Source organism: Balaenoptera acutorostrata, chromosome X (assembly GCF_949987535.1).
Source record: "Balaenoptera acutorostrata chromosome X, mBalAcu1.1, whole genome shotgun sequence".
Taxonomy (NCBI): Eukaryota; Metazoa; Chordata; class Mammalia; order Artiodactyla; family Balaenopteridae; genus Balaenoptera; species Balaenoptera acutorostrata.
In genome coordinates, this window is record NC_080085.1 from 94,354,872 (window position 1) to 94,377,946 (window position 23,075).

Genomic DNA, 23,075 nt, shown 5'->3' on the forward strand with positions numbered 1-23,075 from the left:
TGGAAGTGCGGAGTCTTAACCACTGGACTGCCAGGAGAGTCCCATACATGTCAATTTTAATAGCTTTAAGTATTAGAAAATACAGAGGAAGAGAAAAACATGCCTCTGTCTGGTTGGAAACTATTGCACAAGACTGTTCTTGATTTGCTCTCCCTAGCTTTCAGGGAAGTAACAGTCTACCTGACATTTGTATTTTGTTGAAGAGAAGTGTTAACTGCTTTTTACTCATTACAGCCTAAAAGTGTCATACAGGATGGTCATGAAATTGAATGTGTAGATTTTGGTAGGTCTTTGCTGCCTATAAGAAAATTAGTACACTGAATATTTTCACATTTCAGTTCCTTTCTAATGATTTATTTAACTTGGTGGTCCTTAATTTGCTCAGGGGCAGAACAACACAAAATACCATTAGTTTCACCATATAGAACAGTAACTTTCTGCAGTAAAAATAAGCTGTTGAAGTAAGTGTGATAATCTGAGTTTTTCTGTTAATGTGCACAAATAAATTTGGTCATTTGTTTTAGTATTCACTAATGCTCACTGGTTGATAAGCAATAACTGGTGCCAAAAATGTAAGGAAAACTTTACAAGAGAAAAACTAAAAAATGTGGGACAATATACTTTAATTTTCTTCAGCCAATTGGAAAAGAACCAATGTTTTGCAGTTTTTGAAGTATAATACCTCATTCTATCTTATGACATATAGGCATTCCGTAAGATCACACCTTTTAAGAACAAGTGATTTAAATGATGGTTGTCTACTGAAAGGCTAGGAGAACAGTCTGGGAAAACACATCTCCTTTCTGTTGTAATAACTAACTGCAGGGACCAATTTTTTCCCCCTGAATAACATTTTTCAATGTGACAGAAACACAAATGAGCACTACAACAAGCCATTAACTTGAGGCCAGAAGTGTCAACATAAGCACAGACTACTTAATTTGCTGATTGATACATATTAAATGCAAAAGAGTACTTTTATAAACATTTTTAAAAATCAATGAAATATCGAGAAACACAAGTCAGCATTATTAAGAGAGGCTTACCATAAATATTTTGTCATGGCTTCAAATTGAATTCTCAAGACTATCTCTGTATTAACATACTTAACATTTTTCAGGAGTTTCATTCCTTAAGGGCAAAAACTGTACCTAGGCACTTAACTGCCCAGAGTTCTGGTCCCATGATATGCATCAGTGATTGTCCCTGCAGGCCTATTAAATTATATATCATACTAGAAGTAAAATGCTAGTAATAGTCAAAATTTGATGAGAAATATGCCATATACATTTGACATTATTAAAAAAGCAATTGTACTGAACAATATGAAAGTGAAATTAATAAAACAACTCCATTCACAGTAGCATAAAAAAGAATTAAAACACTCAGGAATAAACTTAGCAAATGAACTATAAGACTTGTACACTGGAAACTATAAATCATTGCTAAGAGAAACTTAAGAAGATCTAAAAAAATGAAGAGATATTCCATGTTCATGGATTGAAAGACTCAATAGTGTTAAGATGTCAATTCTCCACAAATTGATCTACAAATTCAATGCAGTGCCTATGAAAATTCCAGAAGGCTACTTCTGTAGAAACAGACAAGCTTTAAAATTTACATGGAAAGACAAAGGACCCATAATAGCCAAAGCAATCTGAAAAAGAATAATAAATTGCAGGAATTACACCACCCAATTTTAAAACATATAACAAGGCTACAGTAATCGAGACAGCATGGTATTAGCATAGGATAGCCATAGAGATCAATGGAACAGAAATGAAGTCCAGAAATAAAACCTTATATTTATGGTCAATTCATTTTTAACAAAGGTGCCAAGACAATACAATGGGGGGAAGCATAGTCTTTTTCAGCAAATAATACAGGGACAACTGCATATCTACATGGAACTGAAGTTGACCCCCTACCTCTAACTATGAACAAAAATCAACTCAAACCTCTGTAATAACCTATATGGGAAAGAATCTGAAAAAGAATAGATATATGTATGTGTATAACTAAATCACTTTGCTGTACACCTGAAACTAACACAACATTGTAAATAAACTATACTCCAATATAAAATAACAATTTAAAAAAATCTCTCAAACACTTAAAAATCCTCAAGAAAATTCTAGCAAACCAACATATAAAAGGAACTAGAAACCAGGGCCAAGTAGAATTTATTCCATAAATGTAAGGTTGAATCAATGTTTAAAAATGTGTCAATGTAATTCACCATATCAACAAGTTAAAGAAGAAAAATCATATGATTATATCAATTGATGTAGAAAAAGCATTTGACAAAATCCATACTCATTAATAATAAAAATTAATGATAAAAAAAGTCAGGAAAAGAGTGGAATTACCTCAAGTTGATAAAAAGCATCTACAAAAAAACCTATACCTAAAATCATACTTCCAGTGAAAGACTAAACTCAGAAGCAAGGCAAAGACGTTTGTTCTCACCACTCTTATTCAACATGGTCCTGAAGTTCTAGCCAGTGTAATGTGAGAAAAAGACATAAATAGCATACAGATGGGGAAGGAAAAAATAAAATTGTCCCTTTTTGCAGATGATGTAACTACCTATGTAGAAAATCCCGAGGAATCAAAAACAAAACAAAACAAAACCCCAAAATACCAAACTCCTAGAAGTGAGTTCAGCAGGCATACAAGATCAACATATAAAAATTGTGTTTTTATGTACTAAAAATGAACATGTGGAAATCAGAATTTAAAACACAATATCATTTACAATCACTACAAATAAAATGAAATACTTAGGTATAAGTCGGACAAAACCAAAACATATACATGATGTGGGTGCTGAAAATTACAAAATGCTGATGAAAGAACTCAAAGAAGACCTAAATAAATACTGAGACATACTATGTTCATGGATGAGAAGAATCAACACAGTAAAGATGTCAATTTTCCCCCAAACTGATCTATAAATTTAATGTAATTCCTATCAAATCCCAGCAAATTTTTATGGAAATGCAAAGGAATTAAAATAGCTAAAACAACCTTGATGGAGAAAAATAAAGTGGGAGAAATTACTCTCCAAGATATTAAGGCTTGGGCTTCCCTGGTGGCGCAGTGGTTGAGAATCTGCCTGCTAATGCAGGGGACACGGGTTCGAGCCCTGGTCTGGGAGGATCCCACATGCCACGGAGCAACTGGGCCCGTGAGCCACAACTACTGAGCTCTGCGCGTCTGGAGCCTGTGCTCCGCAACAGGAGAGGCCACGATAGTGAGAGGCCCGCGCACCGCGATGAAGAGTGGCCCCCACTTGCCACAACTAGAGAAAGCCCTCGCACAGAAACGAAGACCCAACGCAGCCATAAATAAATAAATTAATTTAAAAAAAAAAGATATTAAGGCTTACTATACAGCTACATTGATGAAGAGAGTGTGGTATTGGTGGAGGGAAAGACATATAGATCTACGGAATAGAGATCCCAGAAAACAATTTGATATCCATAGAGGAAAAAAAAACGTTGATCTAAACTTCACATCTTATACAAAAATTAACTCAAAATGGATCACAGCCTTAAATATAAAATATAAAACAATAAAACTTGTAGGAAAAAACAGAGGAGAAAATTGGGGGTATGTAGGACTACACAAAAAGTTCTTAGACTTCACACCAAAAGCATGATCCATAAAAGGAAAAATTGATAAACTGGACTTAATTTTAAAAACTTTTGTCCTGTGAACAACTCTGCTAAGAAGAGACAAGGTACAGAGTAGGAGAAAATATATGCAAACCACAGAGCTAGCAAAGGACTAGTATCTAGAATATATAATGAACTCTCAAAACAACAGTAAAAAAAAATCCAATTAGATAATGGACAAAAGGCAAGAACTGACATTTCATCAAAGAGGATATACTCATGACAAATAAGCACATGAAAAGATGTTCAACATCATTAGCCATTAGGAAAATGCAAATTAAAACTTCAGTGATCTCACTACACATCTATCAGAATGGTTAAAATGAAAAAAAAAGTGAAAATACCAAATGTTGAGGACGCAGACAAATTAGATTATTCATACATTGCTGGTGGGTATGTAAAATGGTACAGTCTCTCTGGAAAACAGTGTAACAGTTTTTTAAATAAAAGTAAAGACGCAACTACCATATGACCTAGCAATTGCACTCTTGGGCATCTATCCAAGAGAAATGAAAACTTATGTTCACACAAGACTCTGTACATAAACATTCATAGAAGCTTTACTCATAAGTAGCCAAAAGCTGGAAACACCTAAGATGTACTACAACAACAGGTAAATGTGTAAACAGACTGTAGTACATCTAAACCATGGAAAACTACTCAGCAACAAAAAGGATCAAACCACTGATACACACAGCAATTTAGATGAATCTCTGGGGAATTATGCTAAGTGAAAAAAAGCCAACCCCTAAAGGATACATGCTATATGATTTCATCTTATATAGTATTTTGAAATGATAAAATTTTAGAAAGGGAGAATAGATTAGTGGTTGCCAAGAATTAGGGGGCAGGGAGTAGGGGGGATATGGTAGGAGGGAGGTGGGTGTGGCAATAAAAGGGGAATATGAGGAATTCTTGTAGTAATGGAACTATTCTGTATTTTTACTATGGTTGTGGATAAACAAACCTACACATGTGATAAAATTGTATATGACTAAACACACACACACACACACACACACACACACAAGTAAAACTGTAGAAATCTGAACAAGACAAATTTTATCAATGTTAATACCCCAGTTGCAATACAGTACTACAGTTTTGTAAGATGCTATCACTGGGGAGAACTAGGTAAACTATTAATAGGGACTCTATATTATTTCTTCAGGACCTATATTATTCCTTACACTAAATGTGAATCCACAATTACCTCAATAAAAATTTCAATTAGTGTAAAAAACTAACCCACACAAATAAGGTTTTGATTCCCAATTTCTTGTAGAAGTGCCTGCTGAGTAGGCACATAATATGACCTCCAATTTATGTGAGGCAAGAGTTTTAACATTTATTCTCACTGCTTAATATGGTTGGCCATCTTTTCAGCTTCCAATATGGGTTTCCTCATTGTTGCATGCCTGCTAAGCCAAAGACAGATTTTAAGGTTTTAGTTGCTGTAGAATATACTTCAGTATTAGGCTAGGCTGCTGTTTAAAAGCAACCCTGAAATCTCAGGAGTTTAACCTAATTAAGGTTGATTTCTCATTCAAAAAGGGGAAGAAGGAGGTAGGAAGGGGGAGAGAGGGGAAGGGAGGGAGGAAGAAAGGAAGAGAGGGAAGGAGGGGGAAAAAGAGAGAGAGAGAGAACACTGTTCTCCCACTTGTCATAGGTAATTTTAAGAAGAGTCCCAGGTTACTGAAACTAAAGTAACACTCAGAATAAATATACTTGAATTCTTACTGCTAACTCTGATCTGATGGGAAGAACAGTGTTTCTAAAAACATACGAAGCTCTCCACTCTGCCATGAGAATTCTCATCCTGATCTCACCACTGATACATTAAGGTGGTAATGGGGGAGACCTTCAAGATGGTGGAAGAGTAAGACGTGGAGATCACCTTCCTCCCCACAAATACATCAAAAATACATCTACATGTGGAACAATGCCTACAGAACACCTACTGAACATTGGCAGAAGACCTCAGACTTCCCAAAAGGCAAGAAAATTCCCACGTACCTGGCCACACGGCTGACAGGATCTTGGTACTCTGGCCTGGTGTCAGGCCTGAGCCTCTGAGGTGGGAGAGCCGAGTTCAGGACATTGGACCATCAGAGACCTCCTGGCCCCACGTAATATCATTCAGCAAGAGCTCTCCCAGAGAACTCCACTTCAACGCTAAGACCCAGCTCCACCCAACAGCCAGCAAGCTCCAGTGCTGGATGCCCCATGCCAAACAACTAGCAAGAGAGGAACACAGCCCCACCCATTAGCAGGGAGGCTGCCTAAAATCATACTAAGTTCACAGACACCCGAAAATACACCACTGGACGCATCCCTGCCCACCAGAAAGACAAGATCCAGCATCATCCACCAGAACACAGGCACCAGTCCCCTCCACCAGGAAGCCTACACAACCCACTGAACCAACCTTACCCACTGGGGACAGACACCAAAAACAACAGGAAATACGAACCTGCACCCTGCAAAAAGGAGACCCCCAAACACAGAAAGATAAGCAAAATGAGAAGACAGAGAAAGAAGTTGCAGCAGATGAGGGAGCAAGGTAAAAACCCACCAGACCAAACAAATGAAGAGGAAATAGGCAGTCTACCTGAAAAAGAATTCAGAGTAATGACAGTAAAGATGATCCAAAATCTTGGAAATAGAATGGAGAAAATAAAAGAAACATTTAACAAGGACCTAGAATAACTAAAGAGCAAACAAACAAGGATGAACAACACAATAAATGAAATTAAAAATTCTCTAGAAGGAATCAATAGCAGAATAACTGAGGCAGAAGAACAGATACGTGACCAGGAAGAAAAATAGTGGAAATAACTACCGCAGAGCCGAATAAAGAAAAAAGAATGAAAAAGAATTGAGGGCACTCTCTGAGACCTCTGGGACAGCATTAAATGCACCAATATTCGAATTATAGGGGTCCCAGAAGAAGAAGAGAAAAAGAAAGGGTCTGAGAATGTATTTGAAGAGATTATATTTGAAAACTTCCTTAATATGGGAAAGGAAATAGTCAATCAATTCCAGGAAGTGCAGAGAGTCCCAAACAGGATAAATCCAAGGAGAAACACACCAAGACACATATTAATCAAAAATCAAACCATCAAAAATTAAATACAAAGAAAAAATATTAAAAGCAGCAAGGGAAAAGCAACAAATAACATACAACTGAATCCCCATAAGGTTAACAGCTCAGCAGAAACTCTGCAAGCCAGAAGGGAGTGGCAGGACATATTTAAAGTGATGAAAGGGAAAAACCCACAAGCAAGATTACTCTACCCAGCAAGGATCTCATTCATATTTGACGGAGAAATTAAAACCTTTACAGACAAGCAAAAGCTAAGAGAATTCAGCACCACCAAACCAGCTTTACAACAAATGCTAAAGGAACTTCTCTAGGCAGGAAACACAAGAGAAGGAAAAGACCTACAGTAACAAAACCAAAACAATTAAGAAGTGGTAATAGGAACATACATATCCATAATTACCTTAAAAGTAAATGGATTAAATGCTCCAACCAAAAGACATAGACTGGCTGAATGGATACAACAACAAGACCCATATATATGCTGTCTACAAGAGACCCACTTCAGACTTAGGGACACAGACAGACTGAAAGTGAGGGGATGGAAAGAGATATTCCATGCAAATGGAAATCAAAAGGAAGCTAGGGTAGCAATTTTCATATCAGACAAAATAGACTTTAAAATAAAGACTATTACAAGAGATAAAGAAGGACACTACATAATGATCAAAGGATCAATCCAAGAAGAAGATAGAACAATTGTAAATATTTATGCACCCAGCATAGGAGCACCTCAATATATAAGGCAAATGCTAAGAGCCTTAAAAGGGGAAATCGACAGTAAAACAATCATAGTAGGGGACTTTAACACCCCACTTTCACCAATGGACAGATCAACCAAAATGAAAATAAATAAGGAAACACAAACTTTAAATGATACATTAAACAGGATGGACTTAATTGATATTTATAGCACATGCCATCCAAAAACAACAGAATATACTTTCTTATAAAGTGCTCATAGAACATTCTCCAGGATAGATCATATCTTGGGTCATAAATCAAGCCCTAGAAAATTTAAGAAAATTGAAATCGTATCAAGTATCTTTCTGACCACAATGCTATGAGACTAGATATCAATTATAGAAAAAAAAATGTAAAAAATACAAACACATGGAGGCTAAACAATAAGCTACTAAATAGCCAAGAGATCACTGAAGAAATCAAAGAGGAAATTAAAAAATACCTAGAAACAAATGACAATGAAAACATGATGACACAAAATCTATGGGATGCAGCAAAAGCAATTCTAAGAGGGAAGTTTATAGCAATACAATCCTACCTCAAGAAACAAGAAACATCTCAAATAAACAACTTAACCTTACATCTAAAGCAATCAGAGAAAGAAGAACGAAAAAAACCCCAAAGTTAGCAGAAGGAAAGAAATCATAAAGATCAGCTCAGAAAAAAATGAAAAAGAAATGAAGGAAACAATAGCAAAGATCAATAAAACTAAAGCTGGTTCTCTGAGAAGATAAACAAAATTGATAAATCATTAGCCAGACTCATCAAGAAAAAAAGGGAGAAGACTCAAATCAGTAGAATTAGAAATGAAAAAGGAGAAGTAACAACCGACACTGCAGAAATACAAAGGACCATGAGAGATTACTACAAGTAACTCTATGCCAATAAAATGGACAACCTGGAAGAAACGGACAAATTCTTAGAAAAGAACAACCTTCCGAAGCTGAACCAGGAAGAAATAGAAAATATAAACAGACCAACCACAAGTAATGAAATTGAAACTGTGATTAAAAATATTCCAACAAACAAAAGCCCAGGATCAGATGGCTTCACAGGCGAATTCTACCAAATATTTAGAGAAGAGCTAACACCTATCCTTCTCAAACTCTTCCAAAATATAGCAGAGGAAGGAACACTCCCAAACACATTCTACGAGGCCACCATACCCTGATACCAAAACCAGACAAAGATGTCACAAAGAAAGAAAACTACAGGCCGATATCACTGATGAACACAGATGCCATAATCCTCAATAAAATACTAGCAAACAGAATCCAACAGCACATTAGAAGGATCATACACCATGATCAAGCGGGGTTTATCCCAGGAATGCAAGGATTCTTCAATATATGCAAATCAATCAATGTGATACACCATATTAACAAATTGAAGGGTAAAAACCATATGATAATCTCTATAGATGCAGAAAAAACTTTCAACAAAATTCAACACCCATTCATGATAAAATCTCTCCAGAAAGTAGGCATAGAGGGAACTTACCTCAACATAATAAAGGCCATATATGACAAACCCACAGCCAACATCGTTCTCAGTGGTGAAAAACTGAAACCATTTCCACTAAGATCAGGAACAAGACAAGGTTGCCCAGTCTCACCACTATTATTCAACACAGTTTTGGAAGTTTTAGAAGAAAAAGAAATAAAAGGAATGCAAATTGGAAAAGAAGAGGTAAAACTGTCACTGTTTGCAGATGACGTGATACTATATAGAGAGAATCCTAGAGCTGCTACCAGAAAACTACTAGAGCTAATCGATGAATTTGGTAAAGTAGCAGGATACAAAATTAATGCACAGAAATCTCTTGCATTCCTATACACTAATGATGAAAAATCTGAAAGAGAAATTAAGGAAACACTCCCATTTACCATTGCAACAAAAAGAATAAAATACCTAGGAATAAACCGCCCTAAGGAGACAAAAGACCTGGATGCAGAAAACTATAAGACACTGATGAAAGAAATTAAAGATGATACAAACAGATGGAGAGATATACCATGTTCTTGGATTGGAAGAATCAATATTGTGAAAATGACTATACCACCCAAAGCAATCTACAGATTCAGTGCAATCCCTATCAAACTACCAATGGCATTTTTCACAGAACTAGAAGAAAAAATTTTACAATTTGTATGGAAACACAGAAGACCCCAAATAGCCAAAGCAATCTTTTTTTTAAATTTTTATTTATTTATTTATTTATTTATGGCTGTGTTGGGTCTTCGTTTCTGTGCAAGGGCTTCCTCCAGTTGTGGCAAGTGTGGGCCATTCTTCATCGCGGTGCACGGGCCTCTCACTATCGCGGCCTCTCCTGTTGCGGAGCACAGGCTCCAGACGCGCAGGCTCAGCAATCATGGCTCACGGGCCCAGTTGCTCCACGGCATGTGGGATCTTCCCAGACCAGGGCTCGAACCCGTGTCCCCTGCACTGGCAGGCAGATTCCCAACCACTGCGCCACCAGGGAAGCCCCCAAAGCAATCTTGAGAAAGGAAAATGGAGCTGGAGGAATCAGACTCCTGGACTTCAGACTATACTACAAAGCTACAGTCATCAAGACAGTATGGTACTGGCACAGAAACAGAAATATAGATCAATGGGACAGGATAGAAAGTCCAGAGATAAACCCACGCACCTATGGTCACCTTATTTTTGATAAAGGAGGCAAGAATATACAATGGAGAAAAGACAGCCCCTTCAATAAGTGGTGTTGGGAAAACTGGACAACTACATGTAAAAGAATGAATTTAGAACACTTCCTCACACCATACACAAAAATAAACTGAAAATGACAGATGGCCAAGAAGCACATGAAAAGATGCTCAACATCACTAATTATTAGAGAAATGCAAATCAAAGCTACAATGAGGTACCACCTCACACCAGTTAGAATGGACATCATCAGAAAATCTACAAAACAACAAATGCTGGAGAGGGTGTGGAGAAAAGGGAACCCTCTTGCACTGTTGGTGGGAATGTAAATTGATACAGCCACTATGGGGAACAATATGGAGGTTCCTTAAAAAACTAAAAATAGAATTACCATATGATCCAGAAATCCCACTACTGGGCATATGCCCAGAGAAAAGCATAATTCAAAAAGACACATGCACCCCAATGTTCATTGCAGCACTATTTACAATAGCCAGGTCATGGAAGCAACCTAAATGCCCAGCGAAAGATCAATGGATAAAGAAGTTGTGGTACATATATACAATGGAATGTTACTCAGCCATAAAAAGAAACGAAATTGAGTCATTTGTTGAGACGTGGATGGATCTAGAGACTGTCATACAGATTGAAGTAAGTCAGAAAGAGAAAAACAAATATCATATATTGACGCATGTATGTAGAACCTAGAAAAATGGTACAGATGAACCGGTTTGCAGGGCAGAAGTTGAGACACAGATGTAGAGAATAAACGTATGGACACCAAGGGGGGGAAACCGCGGTGGGGTGGGGATGGTGGTGTGCTGAATTGGGCGATTGGGATTGACATGTATACACTGATGTGTATAAAATTGATGACTGATTAAAAAAATAAAAATAAAAAATAAACTTAAAATGGATTAAAGACCTAAATGTAAGGTCAGACACTATAAAACTGTTAGAGGAAAACAGGAAGAATACTCTTTGACATAAATCACAGCAAGATCCTTTTTGACCCACCCCCTAGAGAAATGGAAATATAAACAAATGGGACCTAATGAAACTTCAAAGCTTTTGCAGAGCAAAGGAAACCATAAACAAGACGAAAAGACAACCCTCAGAATGGGAGAAAATATTTGCAAATGAAGCCACTGACAAAGGATTAATCTCCAAAATATACAAGCAGCTCATGCAGCTCAAAATCAAAAAAACAAACAACCCAACCCCAAAATGGGCAGAGGATCTAAACAGACATTTCTCCGAAGAAGATACACAGATTGCTAACAAACACATGAAAGGATGCTCAACATTACTACTCATTAGAGAAATGCAAATCAAAACTACAATGAGGTATCGCCTCACACCAGTCAGAATAGCCATCATCAAAAAAATCTACAAACAATAAATGCTGGAGAGGGTGTGGAGAAAAGGGAACCCTCTTGCACTGTTCGTGGGAATGTAAATTGATACAGCCACTATGGAGAACAGTATAGAGGTTCCTTAAAAAACTAAAAATAGAACTACCATATGACCCAGCAATCCCACTACTGGGCATATACCTTGAGAAAACCATAATTTAAAAAGAGTCATGCACCCCAATGTTCACTGCAGCACTATTTACAATAGCCAGGACATGGAAGCAACCTAAGTGTCCATTGACAGATGAATGGATAAAGAACATGTGGCACATATATGCAATGGAATATTACTCAGCCATAAAAAGGAACAAAATTGAGTCATTTGTAGTGAGGTGGATGGACCTAGAGTCTGTCATACAGAGTGAAGTAAGTCAGAAAGAGAAAAACAAATACCATATCCTAACACATATATATGGAATCTAAAAAAAAAATGGGTCTGAAGAACTTAGGGGCAGTATAGGAATAAAGGTGCAGACATAGAGAATGGAATTGAGGACACAGGGAGGGGGAAGGGTAAGCTGGGACGAAGTGAGAGCGTGACATTGACATATATACACTACCAAATGTAAAACAGATAGCTAGTGGAAAGCAGCCGCATAGCACAGGGAGATCAGCTCGGTGCTTTGTGACCACCTAGAGGGGTGGGATAGGGAGGGTGGGAGGGAGACGCAAGAGGGAGGAGATATGGTGATATATGTATACATATAGCTGATTCACTTTGTTATACAGCAGAAACTAACACACCATTGTAAAGCAATTATACTCCAATAAAGATGTTAAAAAAAAAAGTTGGTGATGACAAGACACTCTGCTTGTATATAGCATTACCCTTCACACAAAATTAATAAGAAATACATTTAAAGGAAAGGAATAAAAATAAAAGATGGTGAAGGTATCGTGAGTTCTTGGAGGCAGGGGCAGGAGGGGGACAAGATAGTAGAATTATTGCATTTGAAGTCATCCTCAGACATCCTGTTGAAATGTTACTTACTATTCAAGTCTCATTTCAAATTCCAGCTCTTCTAGGGAATCAACTAAAGATAGGTTTCTCTTTCCTTACTGCTCCCTACACATACACTTTGAACCTTTTCGAGGCAGAGGTGCATGCCATTGACGTTTACACCTCTTACGCTGATTAACACAGCACTTGGCACATAGTAGGTGCTTTGTATTGAAAGTCACTACTCTCTGGTTTTGACTTGTATCTAAAATAACACTTTCCATTATACAGCACTTGAGTTTTCAAAATGCCTATGCATATTACCTTATTTGATTTCCACAATATCCTAGGATGAAGAGAATAACTAAAAACTCAAGAAGGTTCAGTGGCTTCCCAAAGGCCAAAACTAATGAAAATTGACACTAGGACTCATATCTTTAGACGCCCATCTAAGAGTGCTTTTTCTGTTACAGTGCATCTGTTTGTCAAATGCTGGGAAAATTTTAAATAAAAAGTACTATCTGGCACCACAGCATAACACTGTTTGTTGTCCCTTCAAACACTGAAGTGCTCAAAATAAGACAGGCCTATCTGAATCCCAACTGGGGAGATTTCATTGGTGAAATACTATCAGGCCACTTTATCTATGAGGTAGCCATAGAGCGTGGGCCCCTAAACTGCGTTATAGCAAGGCTTCAGTATATTTATAGTTTTTAGTCACTAACAGGAAGAAAATTGCTTTGGAGAAAAATCTGTATATCTCACAAACAATATAAATTCTGCTATTTGGGAGTGATTTAAATCATGTTACATATAATTCATCTGGGGAGACTCTCCAGTTTGAGGAAATTCACTTGGGCACAAAATGTACATAAGGAGGATTAGTGAGAAATCTAATTTTGCAGATGTATTGAGTGGATTTCAAATCTGGATTTACATGTAGAAAGGAAGTTTGGTAAGAGGAGCTCTGAGAATGTTAACCATCACGCACTCTTTCCTAACAGAAGCTGAAGTCTTGATCATTTTTAATCTCAGTATCCTAATCTAACCTACAAGAAATTCTTTAGAATTAAGGAACAATGGTGTGACAATAAATCTATTTTGTCTGTAAAGAGGAGCAGAGATGAGCAGGTAGCTCATTAAACAATGGAAAGAAATAAAATACCTTTCAGTTAACTGCAATGGGAAGAAGCAAGTAAGTACCTGTCTCTGTTGAGCTTAACAGACCTTTAAAGTGAGTCTTTGTGTTGTTGCCACATCTCTGACAGATCAAGAGCATTTGCCTCTCAAGTATCTAAAGTGGAACATTATACTCCAGAACATAAGAGATGACCTCATCGATCAACCAATGTCACCAAGATTTCCCAAAGAATTTCAGAAAAAGAAGAGGTAAAAGAAACCAGCTCCATCAGTAAATCAGATTCTATTCTAGAAGATGAACTAGGAAGAAGACACTTTGATTGGAATCCAAAGGTATCTTTTGGCATCTCGGCATTAGATACTCTTCAGATATGAGAGGGCTGAAAGTAATTGATAAAAAAACATTTTTAAAGCATTTCTTATCTGGACCAAAGCTTCTTAAAAAATACAGCATGGTAACTATAGTTAATAATACTGTATTGCATATTTGAAAGTTGCTAAGAGAGTAGATCTTAAAAGTTCTCACTGCAAGAAAAACAATTTTTTTTCTATCTGTGTAAGGTGATGGATGTTGACTAGGCTTATTGTGGTGATAGTTTGGCAATATATACAAATATTGAATCATGCTGTGCACCTGAAACTAATATAATGCTACATGTCAAATATAACTCAATTTTTTTTTAAAAAGATAACAACATGCCCAGCCCTGAAAAATCTAATTTAAAAGAATCCCTCAAACAAAAAATATTAACATTGGGTAAAAATGAAGTATGATTATGACATATCACAAAAAGCTGCTTCTCTCAAATGATCCTGAAGGCGTTTTATGCAAGTTAGTAGAGTCACGCTAGACGACTAAGTATGTTTTATGCCAAAAATAAATAAGGTGTTCACAGACCACTGCTAATAGAACTATATTGTAGAAATATCACAAAATTCCTTATGGCATTTTTAGTTACTCTGAAGATTCTTCTCCTTCTGCCATAAATAGCAGTCTAAATGTTGTGAGCAGCTATTAAATAATCATGGGGTTCTAACACATAGGAGACTGCAATGATTATGGATGAAATAAATTTTAGTCATGAAGCTTTGGGACACTTCATGAAAGAAACAAATGCCATGAAAATACTCAAGGAACTTTCAAATAATGACTTGCATAAGATTTTCCACTGCCCATCCCTTTATTATGGTGTTTGATAAATATTAACAGACATGACAAGGTTTGGTATGTGAAGAAACAAAAAACGCCTACCCTTCAGTCCTACCTCCCTCCTCTAAAAGAAGTAGCTCCATATATTTAAAATGAATAACAAATTGGCTCAGATTGACTGCCAACTCTGTCATAAGTGGTCCCAGCAGAGCTGGAGTTGCTGCAATTTCAATGACTGCCAACTGAGAAGACAGATGTGTGACTGCAGCGTTGCCATCAAGCCAACCTCAAAATAATGCCGTAAATTTGTATAAAGAGAAAGACAAGAGAGGGAACTAGTATTCGACTATAGTTACTATTAACTCAGCTATATTAATCATGAGGAAAAGAGGCATAGAAAATGTTAAAAAATGGATAAATATCAAATTTAAAAACTGGTCAATAGCAGTACATGTTCAGACACTCCCTTAATTCAATACTCTTAAACTTATCTCTTCCTAGTTTGGTTCCATCAGTCAGTTCTACATAGGTTAGAGGAAGAAAGGGGCCTGGTTCTCTGTTTACTCATAGATATTGAAAAGTTGATTGGACAGTGTAATATTTTAACATATATAAACCATAGTGTATGATTCTCAAGTCACTTTTAAAGATAAGCTGATTTTTAAGTTAAGTACATAGCATAACAGTTATGTTTTATAGCAGAAAAAAATTTGTACTGTCATTAAAGATATCAAATCATAAAAATATTTCCCAGAAATCTTCCAAGATAGAGATTTTGGCTTTACAATCTTTTTTTTTAATGTCTGAAACATTTATATTAATATATTTCCATACAAATAACCCAATGAAAGTTTAGTATTAGTTGTTTGGTTTGTTTGTTTTTTTAAACTGCAGGTTCTTATTAGTCATCAATTTTATACACATCAGTGTATACATGTCAATCCCAATCGCCCAATTCAGCACACCACCATCCCCACCCCACTGCAGTTTTCCCCCCTTGGTGTCCATATGTCTGTTCTCTACATCTGTGTCTCAACTTCTGCCCTGCAAACCGGCTCATCTGTACCATTTTTCTGGGTTCCACATACATGCGTTAGTATATGATATTTCTTTTTCTCTTTCTGGCTTACTTCACTCTGTATGACAGTCTCTAGATCCATCCACGTCTCAACAAATGACTCAATTTCGTTCCTTTCTATGGCTGAGTAATATTCCACTGTATATATGCACCACACCTTCTTTATCCATTCATCTGTCGATGGGCATTTAGGTTGCTTCCATGACCTGGCTATTGTAAATAGTGCTGCAATGAACATTGGGGTGCATGTGTTTTTCTGAATTATGGTTTTCTCTGGGTATACGCCCAGTAGTGGGATTGCTGGATGATACGGTAAATCTATTTTTAGTTTTTTAAGGAACCTCCATACTGTTCTCCATAGTGGCTGTATCAATTTACATTCCCACCAACAGTGCAAGAGGGTTCCCTTTTCTCCACACCCTCTCCAGCATTTGTTGTTTGTAGATTTTCTGATGATGCCCATTCTAACAGGAGTGAGGTGATACCTCATTGTAGTTTTGATTTGCATTTCTCTAATAATTAGTGATGTTGAGCATCTTTTCATGTGCTTCTTGGTCATCTGTATGTCTTCCTTGGAGAAATGTCTATTTAGGTCTTCTGGCCATTTTTGGATTGGGGTGTTTGTTTCTTTAATATTGAGCTGAGTGAGCTGTTTATATATTTTGGAGATTAATCCTTTGTCCGTTATTTCCTTTGCAAATATTTTCTCCCATTCTGAGGGTTGTCTTTTCGTCTTGTTTATGGTTTCCTTTGCTGTGCAAAAGCTTTGAAGTTTCATTAGGTCCCATTTGTTTATTTTTGCTTTTATTTCCATTACTCTAGGAGGTGGATCAAAAAAGATCTTGCTGTGATTTATGTCAAAGAGTGTTCTTCCTATGTTTTCCTCTAAGAGTTTTATAGTGTCCGGTCTTACATTTAGCTCTCGAATCCATTTTGAGTTTATTTTTGTGTATGGTGTTAGGGAGTGTTCTAATTTCGTTCTTTTACATGTAGCTGCCCAGTTTTCCCAGCACCACTTATTGAAGAGACTGTCTTTTCTCCATTGTATATCTTTGCCTCCTTTGTCATAGATTAGCTGACCATAGGTGCGTGGGTTTATCTCTGGGCTTTCTATCTTGTTCCACTGATCTATGTTTCTGTTTTTGTGCCAGTACCATATTGTCTTGATTACTGTAGCTTTGTAGTATAGTCTGAAGTCACGGAGCCTGATTCCTCCAGCTCCGTTTTTTTCCCTCAAGACTGCTTTGGCTATTCTGGGTCTTTTGTGTCTCCATACAAATTTTAAGATGATTTGTTCTAGTTCCGTAAAAAATGCCACTGGTAATTTGATAGGGATTGCATTGAATCTGTAGATTCCTTTGGGTAGTAGAGTCATTTTCACAATATTGATTCTTCAAATCCAAGAACATGGTATATCTCTCCATCTGTTGGTATCATCTTTCTTTCATCAGTGTCTTATAGTTTTCTGCATACAGGTCTTTTGTTTCCCCAGGTAGGTTTATTCCTAGGTATTTTATCCTTTTGTTGCAATGGTAAATGGGAGTGTTTCCTTAATTTCTCTTTCAGATTTTTCATCATTAGTGTATAGGAATGCAAGAGATTTCTGTGCATTAATTTTGTATCCTGTAACTTTACCAAATTCATTGATTAGCACTAGTGGTTTTCTGGGGGCATTTTTAGGATTCTCTATGTATAGTATCATGTCATCTGCAAACACTGGCACTTTTACTTCTTCTTTTCCAATTTGTATTCCTTTTATTTCTTTTTATTTTCTGATTGCCGTGGCTAGGACTTCCAAAACTATGTTGAATAATAGTGGTGACAGTGGACATCCTTGTCTCGTTCCTGATCTTAGAGGAAATGCTTCCAGTTTTTCACCATTGAGAATGATGTTTGCTATGGGTTTGTCGTATATGGCCTTTATTATGTTGGGGTAGGTTCCCTCTATGCCCACTTTCTGGAGAGTTTTTATCATAAATGGGTGTTGAATTTTGTCAAAAGCTTTTTCTGCATCTATTGAGATGATCATATGGCTTTTATTCTTCAATTTGTTAATATGGTGTATCACATTGATTGATTTGCGTATATTGAAGAATCCTTGCATCCCTGGGATAAATCCCACTTGATCGTGGTGTATGATACGTTTAATGTGTTGTTGGATTCTGTTTGCTAGTATTTTGTTGAGGATTTTTGCATCTATGTTCATCAGTGATATTGGTCTGTAATTTTTTTTTATACTATCTTTGTCTGGTTTTGCTATCAGGGTGATGGTGGCCTCATAGAATGAGTTTGGGAGTGTTCCTTCCTCGGCAATTTTTTGGAAGAGTTTGAGAAGGATGGGTGTTAGCTCTTCTCTAAATGTTTGATAGAATTCACCTGTGAAGCCATCTGGACCTGGACTTTTGTTTGTTGGAAGACTTTTAATCACAGTTTCAATTTCATTACTTGTGATTGGTCTGTTCATATTTTCTGTTTCTTCCTGGTTCAGTCTTGGAAGGTTATACCTTTCTAAAAATTTGTCCATTTCTTCCAGGTTGTCCATTTTATTGGCATAAATTGCTTGTAGTATTCTCTTAGGATGCTTTGTATTTCTGCGGTGTCTGTTGTAACTTCTTTTTCATTTCTGATTTTATTGATTTGAGTCCTCTCCCTCTTTTTCTTGATGAGTCTGGCTAATGGCTTATCAATTTTGTTTATCTTCTCAAAGAACCAACTTTTAGTTTTATTGATCTTTGCTATTGTTTTCTTTGTTTCTATTTCATTTATTTCCACTCTGATCTTTATGATTTCTTTCCTTCTGCTAACTTTGGGTTTTGTGTGTTCTTCTTTCCCTAGTTTCTTTAGGTATAAGGTTAGATTGTTTACTTGAGATTTTTCTTGTTTCTTTAGGTAGGCTTGTATAGCTATAAACTTCCCTCTTAGAACTGCTTTTGCTGCATCCCATAGGTTATGGATCGTCGTGTTTTCATTGTCATTTGTCTCTAGGTATTTTTTGATTTCCTCTTTGATTTCTTCAGTGATCTCTTGGTTATTTAGTAACGTATTGTTTAGCCTCCATGTGTTTGTGTTTTTTACGTTTTTTTCCCTGTAATTCATTTCTAATCTCATAGCGTTGTGGTCAGAAAAGATGTTTGATATGATTTCAATTTTCTTAAATTTACTGAGGCTTGATTTGTGACCCAAGATGTAATCTATCCTGGAGAATGTTCCATGCACACTTGAGAAGAAAGTGTAATCTGCTGTTTTTGGATGGAATGTCCTATAAATATCAATTAAATCTATCTGGTCTATTGTGTCATTTAAAGCTTCTGTTTCCTTATTTATTTTCATTTTGGATGGTCTGTCCATTGGTGTAAGTGAGGTGTTAAAGTCCCCCAGTATTATTGTGTTACTGTCGATTTCCTCTTTTAGAGCTGTTAGCAGTTGCCTTATGTATTGAGGGGCTCCTATGTTGGGTGCATATATATTTATAATTGTTATATCTTCTTCTTGGATTGATCCCTTGATCATTATGTAGTGTCCTTCCTTGTCTCTTGTAACACTCTTTATTTTAAAGTCTATTTTATCTGATATGAGTATAGCTACTCCAGCTTTCTTTTGATTTCCATTTGCATGGAATATCTTTTTCCATCCCCCCACTTTCAGTCTGTATGTGTCCCTAGGTCTGAAGTGGGTCTCTTGTAGACAGCATATAGATGGGTCTTGTTTTTGTATCCATTCAGCAAGCCTGTGTCTTTTGGTTGGAGCATTTAATCCATTCACGTTTAAGGTAATTATCGATATATATGTTCCTATGACCATTTTCTTAATTGTTTTGGGTTTGTTTTTGTAGGTCCTTTTCTTCTCTTGTGTTTCCCACTTAGAGAAGTTCCTTTAGCATTTGTTGTAGAGCTGGTTGGGTGGTGCTGAATTCCCTTAGCTTTTGCTTGTCTGTAAAGCTTTTGATTTCTCCATCAAATCTGAATGAGATCCTTGCCGGGTAGAGTAATCTTGGTTGTAGGTTCTTCCCTTTCATCACTTTAAGTATATCATGCCACTCCCTTCTGGCTTGAAGAGTTTCTGCTGAGAAATCAGCTGTTAACCTTATGGGAGTTCCCTTGTATGTTATTTGTCGTTTTTCCCTTGCTGCTTTCAATAATTTTTCTTTGTCTTTAATTTTTGCCAATTTGATTACTATGTGTCTCGGCGTGTTTCTCCTTGGCTTTATCCTGTATGGGACTCACTGCGCTTCCTGGACTTGGGTGGCTATTTCCTTTCCCATGTTAGGGAAGTTTTCGACTATAATCTCTTGAAATATTTTCTCTGGTCCTCTCTCTCTCTCTTCTCCTTCTGGGACCCCTATAATGCGAATGTTGTTGCATTTAATGTTGTCCCAGAGGTCTCTTAGGCTGTCTTCTTTTCTTTTCATTCTTTTTTCTTTAGTCTGTTCCACAGCAGTGAATTCCACCATTCTGTCTTCCAGGTCACTTATCCGTTCTTCTGCCTCAGTTATTCTGCTATTGATTCCTTCTAGTGTAATTTTCATTTCAGTTATTGTATTGTTCATCTCTGTTTGTTTGTTCTTTAATTCTTCTAGGTCTTTGTTAAACATTTCTTGCATCTTCTCGATCTTTGCCTCCATTCTTATTCCGAGGTCCTGGATCATCTTCACTATCATTTTTCTGAATTCTTTTTCTGGAAGGTTGCCTATCTCCACTTCATTTAGTTGTTTTTCTGGGGTTTTATCTTGTTCCTTCATCTGGTATATAGCCTTCTGCCTTTTCATCTTGTCTATCTTTCTGTGAATGTGGTTTTTGTTCCACAGGCTGCAGGATTATAGTTTTTCTTGCTTCTGCTGTCTGCCCTCTGGTGGTTGAGGCTATCTAAGAGGCTTGATGGGAGGCTCTGGTGGTGGGTAGAGCTCTAAAATCATTTTTATTTAAAACAAACCTTACTGTTAGAGATTTCTCTTTAATTAAAAAAATTACATTATTTCTATTGTTAAAATAACACATGTATTAGTTTTTTTATAACTATTATTTGGATGTGAATAAAGAGACTCATTGAGAAGTTTAACCTTAAAACTTCTCAGTCCACAGACCATTTCAGCAGACATGACCCCTTAATTATTAAAAAGTAAAAGAAACCAACAACAAAAAAACCCTTCTCTTAGCATAGTTAAATCCTGCCACTCTCCATTCCTTGATCATGTCTTTTCCTGATATGAAAAGGAAAGGTTCCTTGTGGGAACAGCAAAAAAGGAGCCCACAGTATCAAGAATCACCAGGCTTTTTTCCATTATCGTGGCTTCCCTGTCTCATTTGGGAACCTGTATGAGCTCTCATGCCCCTCCAGCTCAACTCAAATTTTAGCAGAAAAGTAACTCCAAGTAATCATTACTCTCCATTGTCTTACCCTTTTTACCCTGTGTTGACTGAAACTTTACCCAGACACCTAGAACTTACATCCTACTCAAGTACTACCATTATCATACTTGGAAAACCCATGTCCTCTATTGTTAGGTAAATGATTAAGATTTGTTTTTATATCCAGTGATGCCTACATTAGAATTGTTTTAAGAGCATACCAGCAGAAAGAATACTGTTCTGATAATTAGGAAATTTAGATTCTGGTCCTAGCTCTGCCACTAATTAACTGTGTGTTCTTAGGGAAGTCATTTATCCTCTCTGAACCACAGTTTCTTCATTTACATAATAAAGTAAGTTCTTTGTAGCACTAACAACCTTAATTTTATTAGTAGGAAAACACTGGCTGAGAGCCTTGAGATTTCATTTATGACAAAGAGGATCTCAGCCAAGAGAAAAAAAATCACTATAATCTTTCTTTACCTAATTACATTTTGACATCCCCCCAACTCTATCGAAGAAGCATTGCTCATTGTAGGAAAATATGCAACAGAGAGGAATACAACTGAGTCAAACTTTGTATGATCTCATTCCTCAGTGTTTTCTAGCCACTGACATTCTCCCACATCTCAGCTGTTCTTAACAACTTCTCTAGGTAAGTGGTTTTCAATGATAATCTATGCGGAACTGCTTTCTCTAGACTCATTTAATAGCTACCTTTTGAACCATATGACTCTTCTTGTCCTTCTCCCCACCCTGCCCCTCCTATATACAGTAAACTCTGACAACCAGTTCTGCTGCTGTCATTTACTGACCACCAACCATGGGCCAGGCACTGCTCAAGGAAAGTTCAATTTTGCTTCCTTTAATCCTTACGAAAGCCCTAAAAGGTAAATATTAGCCCTCATTTTTAAAATAAGGATACAGACTCAGAGAGATTAAGTAACAATTAAGGTCACACAACTATCAAGTAGTAATACCTTGACTTGAATCCATATCTGTCTGACTCAGAAACCTCTCCCCCTCAGGTAATTAATACTAAAGCAATATAGAACTTAATCTCCCTCTGATGATTCAAAACACAGTTTAGAAAGGAATAGAACACAGGAAAGAAAGAAGTAAAGATGGATGATGATGATATAGGTATGTTTGGAAGGGAAAGAAGCAGAAGAAGTTCGTGGTTGATGACCTCTATTAATGTAGAGAATGAGGAATCTATAAAGCCAAACAAGATTTGTATTATTTTCATAGTACATCTTTAAAAGTAGTAACTCTGATTGGCTAACTAGCCCCCATTTGTCTCAATTACTGAGGTCTCAATATATTCCATATTTAGGCAAAAGTCTATAAAAATCACTTCCCACCAATTTTTATTTTAAATCTATTAAAAAGTTGAGAGAATAGTAAAAGTCACAAACTTATATACCCTTTTCCTGGATTAACCCACTGTTACCATTTTGCCACAAATCGCTCCATCTTTTTCTCTTCACAAATGATTTTGGTTGAACCACTTGAAACAGAACTAGAGATATGACACTTCTCTAAATAACGTAGCATGCAGCTTCTAAGAATAAAAATATTTTCCTACATAACCACAGTAAGACATATAAGAAGATAAAAAATTCCTTAATATTTAATGTGTAGTCCAAATTCAATTTCCCCAATTGTTCTAAATAATATCTTCTTGGCTTTAATCCAGTATCTAATCAAAGTTAACATGGTAGACTTGATTGTTATATTTCTTTTAATCTACAAAATCCCCTTAATTTTTTGTTTTGAATTTTTTGGTTTCCCATGACTGATTTTTCAAGAG

At 36.5% G+C, this 23,075-nt stretch overlaps 1 protein-coding gene across 2 annotated transcripts in view; it reads right to left on the reverse strand.

Moving 5' to 3' along the window:
* NUP62CL (nucleoporin 62 C-terminal like) overlaps positions 1-23,075 on the reverse strand; it is a 75,863-nt gene that overhangs the window by 1,104 nt on the left and 51,684 nt on the right. The gene's annotated exons all lie outside the window — the stretch shown is intronic.